The sequence below is a fragment of the Rousettus aegyptiacus genome, unplaced genomic scaffold (assembly GCF_014176215.1).
Source record: "Rousettus aegyptiacus isolate mRouAeg1 unplaced genomic scaffold, mRouAeg1.p scaffold_m13_p_3, whole genome shotgun sequence".
In the NCBI taxonomy this organism is placed as follows: domain Eukaryota; kingdom Metazoa; phylum Chordata; class Mammalia; order Chiroptera; family Pteropodidae; genus Rousettus; species Rousettus aegyptiacus.
This window is the reverse complement of record NW_023416306.1, coordinates 52,297,249-52,309,666: the sequence shown is the minus strand read 5'-3', so window position 1 is coordinate 52,309,666 and position 12,418 is coordinate 52,297,249. Positions and strand designations below refer to the sequence as shown.

The window sequence follows — 12,418 nt, the reverse complement described above, 5'->3', positions numbered from 1 at the left end:
AAATTTCTTTTTAGCTTTATTTGTAGAGACTACAATTCCAGACATATCCCATCTCCCTTGTTCACAGGACCCAAATGCAAGGTGAGATCCACTGTACTTTCTGATCTTATCCTGGCTACAGCTGGTGCCCAGGAGCCCAGGTGATATCTAACTAGGCAGAAAGGCCAGAGGTCATTCAGTTTCTCTACTCACCCCATGCTCTTGTTCTGCTTTGCTTACTCTCTGAATCTGATGCTCTGGCCCCACTTGAATATTTGCCAAGACAAGTGCCTTTCCCGATTACTGACTTTTACCCAAGGTCCTTGCATGACCTAGATCATATCTGTTCAACCTTTTCCAAGCAATTGGATTCCTCAGTTCAGACATGCCCACCCCAGTAGGCAAAAGCACCAGCCATGCTATGAGCTGTTATTTACTTTGAATAACCCCACATAAATTCAGGAGTTACTCACTTAGCTGTCTGCTAGAAAGCTATTCTGTTATTTACTTCGTTTTATGCCCTCATTTTACATATGAAAAAATCAGAAATGGAAATTTTTAGTGTCTTGCTCAAAGCCATAGGAGGAGGATGCAATGGAATGTTTGTTAGAAATTGTTGTCTGTGTGTGTCCTGGGTCACTGTGTTGGTCTCTGAATAGAGTGGGGTTTAAATTCTTACTGTGTAAACTCTTTGGTCCTGTTTCCTTATCTCTATAATAGGAGTAATAGGAGCACCTACCTATCTACTAGTATTGCTGTGAACATTAAATGAGATAATGCATTTTAAGAATACCGTGCCTAACACATGAAATATTCAGTAAATAAAGCAATTTGCATTAGTATTGATGCTACTACTATTACCTTTGCCATTATTTTCCCTTTATATAAATCTTTAGAAATAGATGTATGAACAGGGTAATTGTTAATAATATTATTGCTGAAGTAAATAAGAACAGACAAATTATAAAAGATGGTCAGATGTTTGACAAAAATATTTTCCAAAATTACTGAATTTCTTCTACATTTTTATCTATAAAACTTAAATGCTATTATGTAATTTTCACATTTTACATACGTTTTGTTTTCCATTCAACTTTATAATATTATGAAGGACTATATGATATTATAAATTATGTTCATTGTTAAAATGACATCATCTATCTGGTAAATGGTAGCTGTGTTACATCCTGAAACTTTTGTTTTTTTAAATTCCCCCCCCCCCCAGCTTTATTGAGATATAACTGACACATAGCATTGTGTAAGTCTAAAGTGTACAGTATGTAGGTTTGGTAACATTTTATATTGCATTATGATTAGGAGCACAACATTAACTAACCTCTTCATTCTGTCACATGACTACTATTTCTTTTTTGTGGCATTTAAGATCTACTGTCTTAGCAACATTAAGTTATATCATATAGTAAGCACTATGCTTACATTCTAAAATTTGCTTATGAAATCTAGAGGATAATGAGAATTTTTATGTAACACCCCCTGAAGTGATAAATGAATAAGTTGAAATAGCAATGTTATCATTTATAGTACCTATCTTCACTTACTGGATTCAATTCTTTATCTTTCTGCCTGTCATGTATTATATATCGGGCTTATAGATCATCAAAAGTAGCTATGCATCCTGTTTTAAAGGTCACATGCTCAAATCAATGTTAATAACCTCTTGGGAACTAAGTGAGTAGTGAAATACAGTCCAGTAAGATTTATTCTTTAGCAAGGTCTTCCTATGTGGTAAGTTAGAAAAGAAAACCTGTGAACTTGCTATCTTATTCTTTAACTACCCCCCTCCCCTCTTTCTTTTTTTCTTTCTCACTCTAAGTTTTGTGGCTGTGGCCTCTAGATGAACTGGATGTGTTGTCACTGTTGTTAAGATTTCCGGGGCCCACAGAAAATATCAAGTCGATTGTATTACCGACTTGTTTTTAACTTAGGCAAAATAAGAATATAGAAGAAAATGTCTTTTACACTATGCAGCTCTCCAGATAATGAGCAGTGGATATTAAATTTATGAGAGGACTAATATAAAGCAAAGGGTTGCATTTTTTTTTTCATTTAAATTTTTATATTTTGTTCTTTGCAGGGGGGTGGGTATAGTCAGTTGCTCAGTTCATAGAAAAATGAAGCTTCAGGCCACCTGAAAAAGAGAGCAAAAGAGAGATAACTCCAATTTAGAGAAATATTAAATATCCAGCCTTCTTCAGACATGATTACTTTTACACTTGAAAGGTTTCATATTTAAAGTAATCCTCTTTGTGAAGTCTTATGATCCTGCAATGTGACCATAAACTTAATCAAAATCACCCTGTTAACAAAACACACATAGTGGGTGCAAACACTGGTTAATTTTCTGTTTCGCATGACTTGAAGTGTATTGTGGCCTTGTTTAGTCAGTCATTTCTGAAATGTGTGGCTATTTTAGTAATCACCATAACTGACTTTCCCTCTTCCTTGTAATTCATTGCCTGTTTTCCCCATAATTTTCAAATCGTGGAGTGTTATTTGATGAAAAACATGATGGCTTTAGTTGCCACTGACTTCACATGTGATGTCTTTTTTGTTGTTGTTCTGCATTCATGACTATAAAAATATACTTTTACCCACTGTCAGATCTCCCAATGTCTTAACAGGATTTTTCTCAAAGCAATTCTCCATTTAGGTAAATTAAAGGTGGACTAGGAGCTTTGGGGTTTACTGGATCAATGCCTATCATTTTACATAACATTCTAATTGCAAGAAACTTAAATGCATTTAGGGACTAGCTTAGTAGACATCAGACATATGTATATATCATATATAATTTCACATATATGCTCACATTCTTTATATTTTAATCACCAGTTACTATTTGCATTCAGTGCACATTAGAACTATCAGAAGATTGCAAACACTTTTCATTATTGCCTTTTATCTGTCATGCTGTTTGAATGATTTTACTGGACACTACTAAAGTAGAAAATGGATACAAGTAAATTACAACTTATACCCATTTCCAACTGTCAAAAAAGCACTAAAGGAAGAATAGTATATGGACTTTGTAAAACATTGTGATTTTGAAAGCAATTTTTGCCAAATTAGTATATGTAAATGATCTTTGCTCTATGAAACTTTCTCTGATGTTTTGCAGTGTTTGTAATACGGTTGACTCATAAAAGTAATGCAGTCTTGAGATGAATAGCAAATTGTTTTCAGAATGATCAAATTCATTCTAACTAGCTGAAAGAGACATATCTTTTATGATTTTTTTGGTTAGTATTTGCAGATGAAGTGCAGATTCGGAAGGACTTTGAGTTTACATTTGAAGGGATTTATTGTGTGTGTTTATAAGAAAGTTTAGCAGATGTTAATATTGCTTACCTTGTCATTTTTCTTCCTTTCTGAAATGATTGGCTTTACTGAATTAAGTTGAGTTTTTCTTTTTAATTGTACCAACTAGCCTAGTCTCTGAGCATCTTTATATAACATACTGCTAATAAGACTTCATAATGGTCTCATGAAGGCAAGCGAAGTGTACTTTGATACAAAGTAACCAAGATCATTTTCATAAACATTTTGGAGAAGAGTCTCTGACAGAAACCACTCCCTTCTTCTGCTTCTTATTCTCAAGTATCAGAAAAACAAAAACAAAAACAAAACCTTTTTTTTTTTTTTTTGAGTTTTTAATGGCTTAAAACTTCTGGGCTTACCTGGCTTGTGACATATTCGCTGAGTTTAGTAGGCAGCTTTCCCTCCCTCCCTCCCTCCCTCCCTCCCTCCTTCCTTTCCCTTTTTCTATCCCCCCATCCCCCATCACCCCACTCCCTGCCTTCTTTCCTTCTTATGAAAAATAGCTCGGTATTCTATGGATACTTGTGATTGTGATGATCCCATCAAGAGCTCCAGTGAGAGAGAACGAAGTTCAGCAAACTTAGTGAAGCTGTGCACATGTATGTCCCTCTGACTGTGCGGTTGAGCTCTCAGGCTTCTTCTCAAATGCTACTTCCCTCGGAGGAGTTGATGTAGGTCCAGTCTCTATATTTAGTTTGGCTCTAAGTTGTCAGTCTCCTCTGGCTTTGTTGGGAACACTCTGTGGACTATGGATGGACGTGGAGGGCCAGTAAATACAAATAGGAACATTGTTGACTTTATGACAGAATCACAACACAGACACACTTCTAAAATGTGATTGCATCCTGGCTTACAGATATAAACTGTGTACCCAAAATAGGGCAGATGCTTATAAAAATTTATTTCTTTCCAAAACCCAATTTTTAAGAGCAAGTAAACTCATTTTAGACCACTTTATACTTTGTAGAAGGTGAGCAGAAAATATGCTTAAGTGGTATCTGTAGATTGCTATTGATTAGGTATCTTTTAATATTTAGAAAGTTATTATAGAAAAAGTCTACTTCCCTCTACCTTCTTGACCTTTTGTGGGTTAATGAGTGTGTATTTCCTTAGTTACAATGAATCCCTAGTAAAATTATTATCTTCATGAGAAGTCACTGAAATATAGTGGTGGCATTTCATTCACAATTTAATGTTATTTCATCTTCCTATGCTACTGTTACACTTTCTATAGAAACACAAAGTTGAATCTCAGAGGGCATTAATTTGATGTGGAAGAGTTGAGTAATTATTCAGTTAAAGTCAGTTTAATCCTACCCAAATAGTATGTCTCAGGCTCGTTGTGAGAATTAACTAAAATAACACATCCCAAATGCTTAACACAATGCTTGGCACACAGTAAATTTTCACAAAAATATTACTTTTATTTTTATCATTTGAAGACATAGTTTCTAGGGCTGTAAATGTCACTGTTAAGCCTTTGAACTTGGGCTAAACAAACTTCTTGAGCCTTAGTTTTCTTATCAGCAAAGTGCAGGACTTAGATTCAATGATATAAAATGTCCCTTCTAAATTTACAAATTTTATGACTGCTTATCTTTTTGTGGAGCTAGATCATCATGATTCTTTAGAAAAAACGAGTTCTTGAGTTTTCTGAAGCATAATTGTTAATAAAAATAATAGACCTTATAATAAATGCTAATATCACTTGTCAACTAATTTTTATTAAGGTATCAGTAATAATTAATTGATTAAAGAAAATGGCTATTATTTTATTTTATTTGGAAAAGAAAGCAACAGTTTACATCCCAGTGGGTTTTGGGGATTTCTTAAGCAATGATTTCAGCACCATGGGTACTCTTTCTCCAAATTATGGACTAGTTCTACAACTTCCATGGAACCTGGAATTACTTCTGTAGCAGCAGTAACTTTGGTTATTCAGTTTTCCTGTAGTGCTAACATACTTATGTTTAAACACAGTTCTTTAAATACCACCAGTTTTAAAGCATAGGTCTTTCGAAGATAAAAACGATTTTCTTTCCATCAGGCCTGTTTATTTCATAAGCATTTTATCAGGTTCTTCATCTATGGATTATGTAACCAACAGACTTTCATGAGATTTACTTCCTTTTTAAATAATGGATTTACTAGCAAAATAGATCAAACAGTGCCTAACACATTATTGAATATATTATTATTATTTTAAGGATGGCGATAAGTGCTAATTAAATGTGCTTCAGGACATAATATCAATAATTACAAAAAGGTAGGTTTTCTAAGAAAGATACTCATCCACATCATTTCAGGTCTATTATTTTAAATGGATCCTATTCAAGTTCATTTAGCTATGGCTTAATTAGATTAGATCCATGTTTAGTTTAATTCAAAATTTTTAATAACCTCTAAATATTGAACAAGAGAAATATTTCAGTGAAGGGACATGACAAATACCCTATATAGGCTAAAGGTATGTTCTATTTTGAAATGTAAATGATAAGTTGATTTATGTTGTGAAGTCTGGGAGGGAGGAAGGATTTTAGTTACTTTTTTGATAGGAAACTGAAATTTCTTGAATACCAAAGAGATTGATGGGTTGAGACCTTTACTTCTTCACTATAGATTTTACTAGGCTTTAGAGACTGAACTGTGAATTGGAAATGACCCTTACCCTTAATGAGCTTAGTCTATTAGCGGAGATAGATGTAACATTTACAGCAAGTTAGTGTGATAAGTACAGTGAACCTACAGAAGAAGAAGTAATCAACTCTGCGCTGTGTGTGTGTGTGTGTGTGCGCGCGTGCGTGCGTGCGTGTGCGCACGTGTGTGTGTGTATTTGTGCATAAGGGGAGAAAGTAGCAGATCTTAGCTGCACCCGAGCAGTGAGCAGAAATCCACCCATTTAAATAATGGAAGAAAGAATGTTCCAGGCAGAAGGAGCAGAATATGCTAAGGAAGCTACCTCTTTGGGTAACCCTTACGTCTGCTAGATACTGGACATTTACCAGTGATCAAAGCAGATATGATCCTTGCCATTGGGTAGTTTACCATCAAGAGGAGAGTGAAATAATAGATGAATATGCAAACAACCTGGTTAAGGATTTAGACAAGAAAAAAGGCCAGTGTCTGCCCTCTTAGGATCTGGCCTTATAAAAATCTCTTTGGAGGCAACATGTGAGTTGAGCTCTGAGGGATGAGTAGATCTGGATATGGGTAGTGAGTATCAACCTGTGTGAAAATCAAGAGGAAGGACATAGCTGTTTGATGGACCAAAAGGCCAACCAGGCTGGAGAGTGCTAGACTTGTGGAGGATGAATGTGATTAAGATTGGAGAGAGCAGATCAAGACACTGGGCCTTGTTAAAAAAAAAAAAAAAAAAAAAAAGGTTGCATTTCATTTAAGGCACAGTGGGAAACTGTGGGAGGGGTTGTAGATAGAAGAGTGACACACTAGATTTTTGTTTTAAAAAGATTACTCTGACTGCTAGGTAAAGAATAGATTTGGAGGTGCAAGAGTAGACAGAGGAAAGCCATCCAGGAAGCTGTTATAGGTTGTAGGATTATAGATAACAGTAGAGACAAGATTTCTGATTGGACTCAGGGCAGGTGGAGAAGGAGGAGGTACAGAGAGAAATTGAGGGTAGATACAGAATTTTGTCTTAAAATGGTGTCATGTACTGAGAAAGAAAAAGCTGACAAATAAGCATGTTGGGGGATGGGGAAATCATTTTGAAAACCTTTCATTTGAGATATCCATAGAACATCCAAGGAGAGAGGAGGACTAGGTATTATACAAGTCTGTAGATCAAAGGCACAGTTGCCATGGAGATAAAAGTTTGAGAATCTTTGGAATATAAAGCTATGTGGGAAGGGATGAAATCACCCAGAGATGTCAGGAAGTGGGTCAGTGGGATACCAGATATTTAGAGGTCAAGGCAAAGCTGCAGGTTCTGAGGAGCCCGGAAATGTGCAGCCCAGTGGTAGAAAGAAAACCAGGGTAGTATGGCACAGTAGAACATCAGAAGAGGGTTTAAAGAGGAAACCGGGGGCAGTGAGCTGTTATGACACAACACTAAGTATTATACATCTTACTGGAGTATTTATTTGTTCTTTCTTCAGCTGTAGATGGAAAGCATTGGAGGATTTCATGCAGAGTACTGATCTTAGCAGAAGAGAAATTTGGAAAGGTCACAATGTGGGCTGTGTGAACATTGAATTCAGCTTAGAGGAGCAGAAATCTGTTCATCCTTTCTGCTTTCTAACATATTAAGTCACCTTATCTTAAGGTAAATGACTGCAGCAGGTGTAGTGGTTTTGGGAAATGGGAGATTGTGGAGTTTTACAGAATTGGATTCAAGTTCTCTTTTGTTGTCAACTTTGGGACCTTGGGCACATTGCTTAACCTCTGTCAACTTTGGTCTTCGTGTGTGTAATTTGGGGATAAAATATAATACCCCCCCCATAGAGAGTTATAAGGATTAATGCATAATGCAAATAAGTGCTCAATAATATTATCATTGATACTGCATTTGTAAACATGTGTATGCCCTTTATAATAATTTTATCTCAGGAAATCATTGCACTTTGCCCTCCCCTTGTGGTGGTATTTTAACATTAGCCTTCAACAACCATGTTCTTAACCTTCCACTCAAGGTTTGAATGCAACAATTCTACTCTTTCTGGGAGAATTTCCAAATTGTAGTGAGCACTTGGCTGGGCACAACTTAAAGTGCACTTTCTCTGTCAGAACACATATTTATATGGGTTCACATTTTTCCATTTTATTCCCAGTTCTTATAGCCTTTTATTTCTCGATCCATGTTTGCTTTTATAGCAATTAGGGTATGAGAATCCTGGCTAATGTAGACATTATGGGACGTGGATAAACGTTTTGAGGGCAGAAGTCAAAGAGAACAGATGTCCTAAATCATTGGGGAAACTGGCAGTGATTCAACTTGGTACAGAAAAAAAAATATAAGAGGGGTGTAGCCCCTTGTGCATTTAAAGAATAATGGAAGCTGGAAAATGCTTACTAAGCAAAACAAAAACAAAAGACAGAAACAACTAAAAAACATGTTTTCCACTTTTACAATGGCTTTCATGTTTGCCAAAGTGGTGACAACAAATTCTGTAACTGCGTGTACCCACAGAATATTTAAAAATTCTTCTCTCATTTCAGAGTTACCCTTCTTAGGAGATTAAGGGAAATATAGCTCGTGTTTGAGGATGATATGTATCTGTGCTGTAATTTGTCATATAGTTTGTTAATAATTTTTCAATAACTATGAGTCATTACTTTGTAAAAGAAATCCATTGTATTATAAGATTAATGATGAGAACATTTATTCTTCAATACTCTTTAAAAATAGCTCAGTGTACTGAGTATTGAGTATCTGGCACATCCATAAGGGAAGACAGTTTTATTAATGGACAAATAGTATTAAATGTAAACTATCAAATTGAAAGTAGTCAGAGATTTTCTTTATAAGGCAATATTCAAAATTGGTATTTAAGTTCTTAAAACAACAATACCAGTATCTCAAATATCTTGTTCAAGATGAACCCATCATTTGAAATTGATTTCAAACTTAATTCAGATAATATCTCAATTGCCTATAAGATTCACTATAAGTATATAGGTAAAGATATTAAAATAGTAGATTCCAGCTACCAAATTCATATTTTGAACTGAGAGAAGAATTTTTAAAAGAAAAATTGGAAAGTTGTTTTAGAGACTGGGATTTAAGGAAAGGATTCACGAAGACAGAATTTTTGAGAGGAGTTAGTCTGCAAGTGTCTTTCTCACTACCTTGAAGAATCCAATTAAGAAAGGAACTTTCAAAGGAGTACCTTTAGAGCTTTACATATTTCCTGAAGTGGAAGAGCTCTGGTGGATCAGTGTCTTTATTCTTGTTTAGGAAACCTGAAATGAATAAGAACGGGTCTGCTAACTGTTCATCACCAAATGGAAAAAAGAAGAGGTCACTGCATGAAGACTGACCTCCCGTTTGTGTTTCCTGGGGACAAGATATGGGCCATCTATAAGAAGGAACTGAGGCCCTGTTGGGCACTATTTAAATTGCTGCCCAAAGAAAGGAACAAATCTCAACAGAAATTACTCCGGATTCTTAGGGGCTGTGAAAGGAGTAGTGGTGGGTGAGGGAGAGTATAGCATCCACGTTAAGTACAGCAGGTGACAAGCTCCCAGGAATGAGTGTCCTGTGAAGAAACTGTGAACTTGCCAACAGGGGGCGGGAGGAGGGGGCGCGGTGGAGAGAAAGAGAGAGAGAGAGAGAGAGAGAGAGAGAGAGAAACAAATAGCCAGACCCAGAGAACATGTGGTCATGCTACCAACTGCAGCCACATAAGAATTTTCTTACTCTCATTAAATTTTCTCCTTTTCACCACTGTCAACCTGGTGGTTCGGAAAATGCAGCTAATTGTTGGAAGATTAGAAAAATTGGACAAGGTTAAAAAGGAAAAGAAGGGACAGACCATATGCTTTTCTGTTGGTTGCTGGTCTGTAGCAGACCCCAGCTGGAAAAGGAAGTGGCTGTAACTAGAATATTTAAACCATGACTAATATTTTTAACTGAGCACTAATGTCTAAATTGAGACTATATTCGGTGATGTAAAGTGATTGTTGGTCGTTCCATTATTCAATGGTTAGAAAACTAATAGGGCTCTTGAATTTTTCATAGGGGCAGAGAAAAATTTTCCCCATTGAGGAAATTTTAAAGGGAAAGTGTAACGTAAAATAAAATGTTTTTAACTATACTCCATGCATTTTGTATGGATCCAGACACATTTATACATACAAAAATGTGACTGTGTCTGTAGTATGTGGTCTGTGTGTGTTTTAACTTCAAGGAAGCATTCACTGAGGAGTAGAATTCTTCATTTAAATCCTGACATTTTCTAATTAGCTAATGAATATGATCATATTATCTTATAGTAATGAGTGTATACTCATGTGCTGCTTAATATTTCTGTCAACAGTGGACAAGATGTATGCCTCTACAATGGGCATACTAACTACCTGTGCATTATAGAGGGTGTATTAAATATACCTATACACATATATTAAAATGTAAATATATAAAATGTATACAAGCTATTAACAAATAATCTGTTATTATTAAATATGTTGACATATATTTTTCTCTGTTATAAAGAAAAAGAATTAAATTGCAGAATACCTAAAATGTTTTCTCAAAAGCTATGAAAAGGCTACTTTTAGAATCTTGAAGCAAGGACACTCATCTCAATTATCATGGGATTGACAGTTGTCATTGTTATACTTTCATAATAAGCTAGTTTCCAGATTATATCATGGTGTGGACAAGGAGAACAAGACACAGGAGAGCCCACATGTGATCTTGCTGCTCATTTTGTACTTTCTGATTATATGTCAGGTGAAAGAATTATCTGATAATTCCAGCTATTGACAACTTCACAATGTCATGTCAGAAAGGAATCTGGCCTTAACTAAAATTTTTCCAGATAATTTTAGGAAAAATGATAAAATATAATGTAGAAGGTTAATATGTATCCCAAGTATCCCAGAGATTTTATATTAGAAATATATTAATATGAAATATAAATTAATATAGTAATAGTAAAATATATCAATATAAAATATATAAAATGTTACATTAGAGGCTTATATCTAATCAAATACTGGACACCAGTCATCTACCTCCAAAATATTTCTCACATATGTCTATTTACTTCCATCTCGATTGTCAACAGTATCCGAAATATAGGTGGTGAATAAATGTGTTGAATGAATGAATGAATGATTATATAGTTCTAGATGGTGTCTTATTCAACCTTTTCCTAGTACTTATCACAGTGCAAAAAAAAAAAGAAAGAAGAAAGATTTTTGTTTCATTTATTTAAACAGTCAAATATGTGACAAACTTTGATAAATATCTCTACTTAGTAATGGAACGGCTGGGCAGGACTCAGAAAGCTTGTTGTTTTATATATATTTTATTTTTAACAAGGTTAAGGATAATAAGTTCCTGTGTCTCTTCATTTTGAAAGTTCAGTTCTTGTTAAACTATCATTTCCTAGAATTTTGTGTCTTCTTCTGGTTTAGTGATATCACATATTTAACACAATATTTGAACATTGCAATTAGTGGGTTATGTCCTTTTCCTCATATCCTTCTAAGTGAAAACAGGGGAACCTTTCAAAAGTAATTGTTTAAATCTGCTTTGAGAGCAAGGAGCTCTGTGTTTAGAATGGCTACATTCATATTGCTATAAAAATGGTCAAATGTATCCCTGAAGGTTAAAATCACAATTATCAGAGCCAAATCAACAATTTATCTTTAAATTTTATAAATGTTATGTTATATGACCAATGATTAAATGTCATATATACAGCAACATATGTACATATATATATACATATATGTATATAGCAATATAGCAATATATGAACACATATACACATATGTATATATATACATATAAAAGGGAGCACATCTTAGTATTAAATCTATTCGTAGAGCAAATGAGTATAATGACAGTTCAATAGACTTGATTTTGAATTCCGACAACTAGATTTATTGGCTACATGGCTTTTGGCAGACGACTTAATATCTCTAAACTTCTGTTTTCTCATCTGTTAAATGAGAATAGCCGTATCGTATCTCAAAATTATTATAAGAACTGAAGGGATGTGTGTGTGTAATGTATATTATGCATATATAATACATATCTATGTAATATATTAACATCGAAGAGGAAAGCTCTTAAGACAATATCTGGCCTATAATAGGTGCCTCTTAAATGTTTACTTTTAAAATTATTATTACAAAAGATAGCACTATAAATAAATGAATTATTAAACCTAAGTAAGCCTCATTTTCTTTCCCTGTTATCTCTCTGCCTATCTCCTATAATTGTAGAGAGAATCAAATACAGTGAGGTATTGAATATACATTATAAATTTTCAAATTTGACCACACAAATGTAAAGTGCTATCATTATTTAGTATTAGGAGTTTAATTTTATGTTTAAAGGTAAGGCCAATTAAAATAATGTTTTCCAAAGATTTTAGATTTATGTTTTAACTTACTGATATCAAAAGCC

At 34.5% G+C, this 12,418-nt stretch overlaps 1 protein-coding gene across 40 annotated transcripts in view; it reads left to right on the top strand.

Moving 5' to 3' along the window:
• Positions 1-12,418, top strand: part of PTPRD (protein tyrosine phosphatase receptor type D) — a 1,934,582-nt gene that overhangs the window by 1,488,270 nt on the left and 433,894 nt on the right. The window lies entirely within an intron of this gene.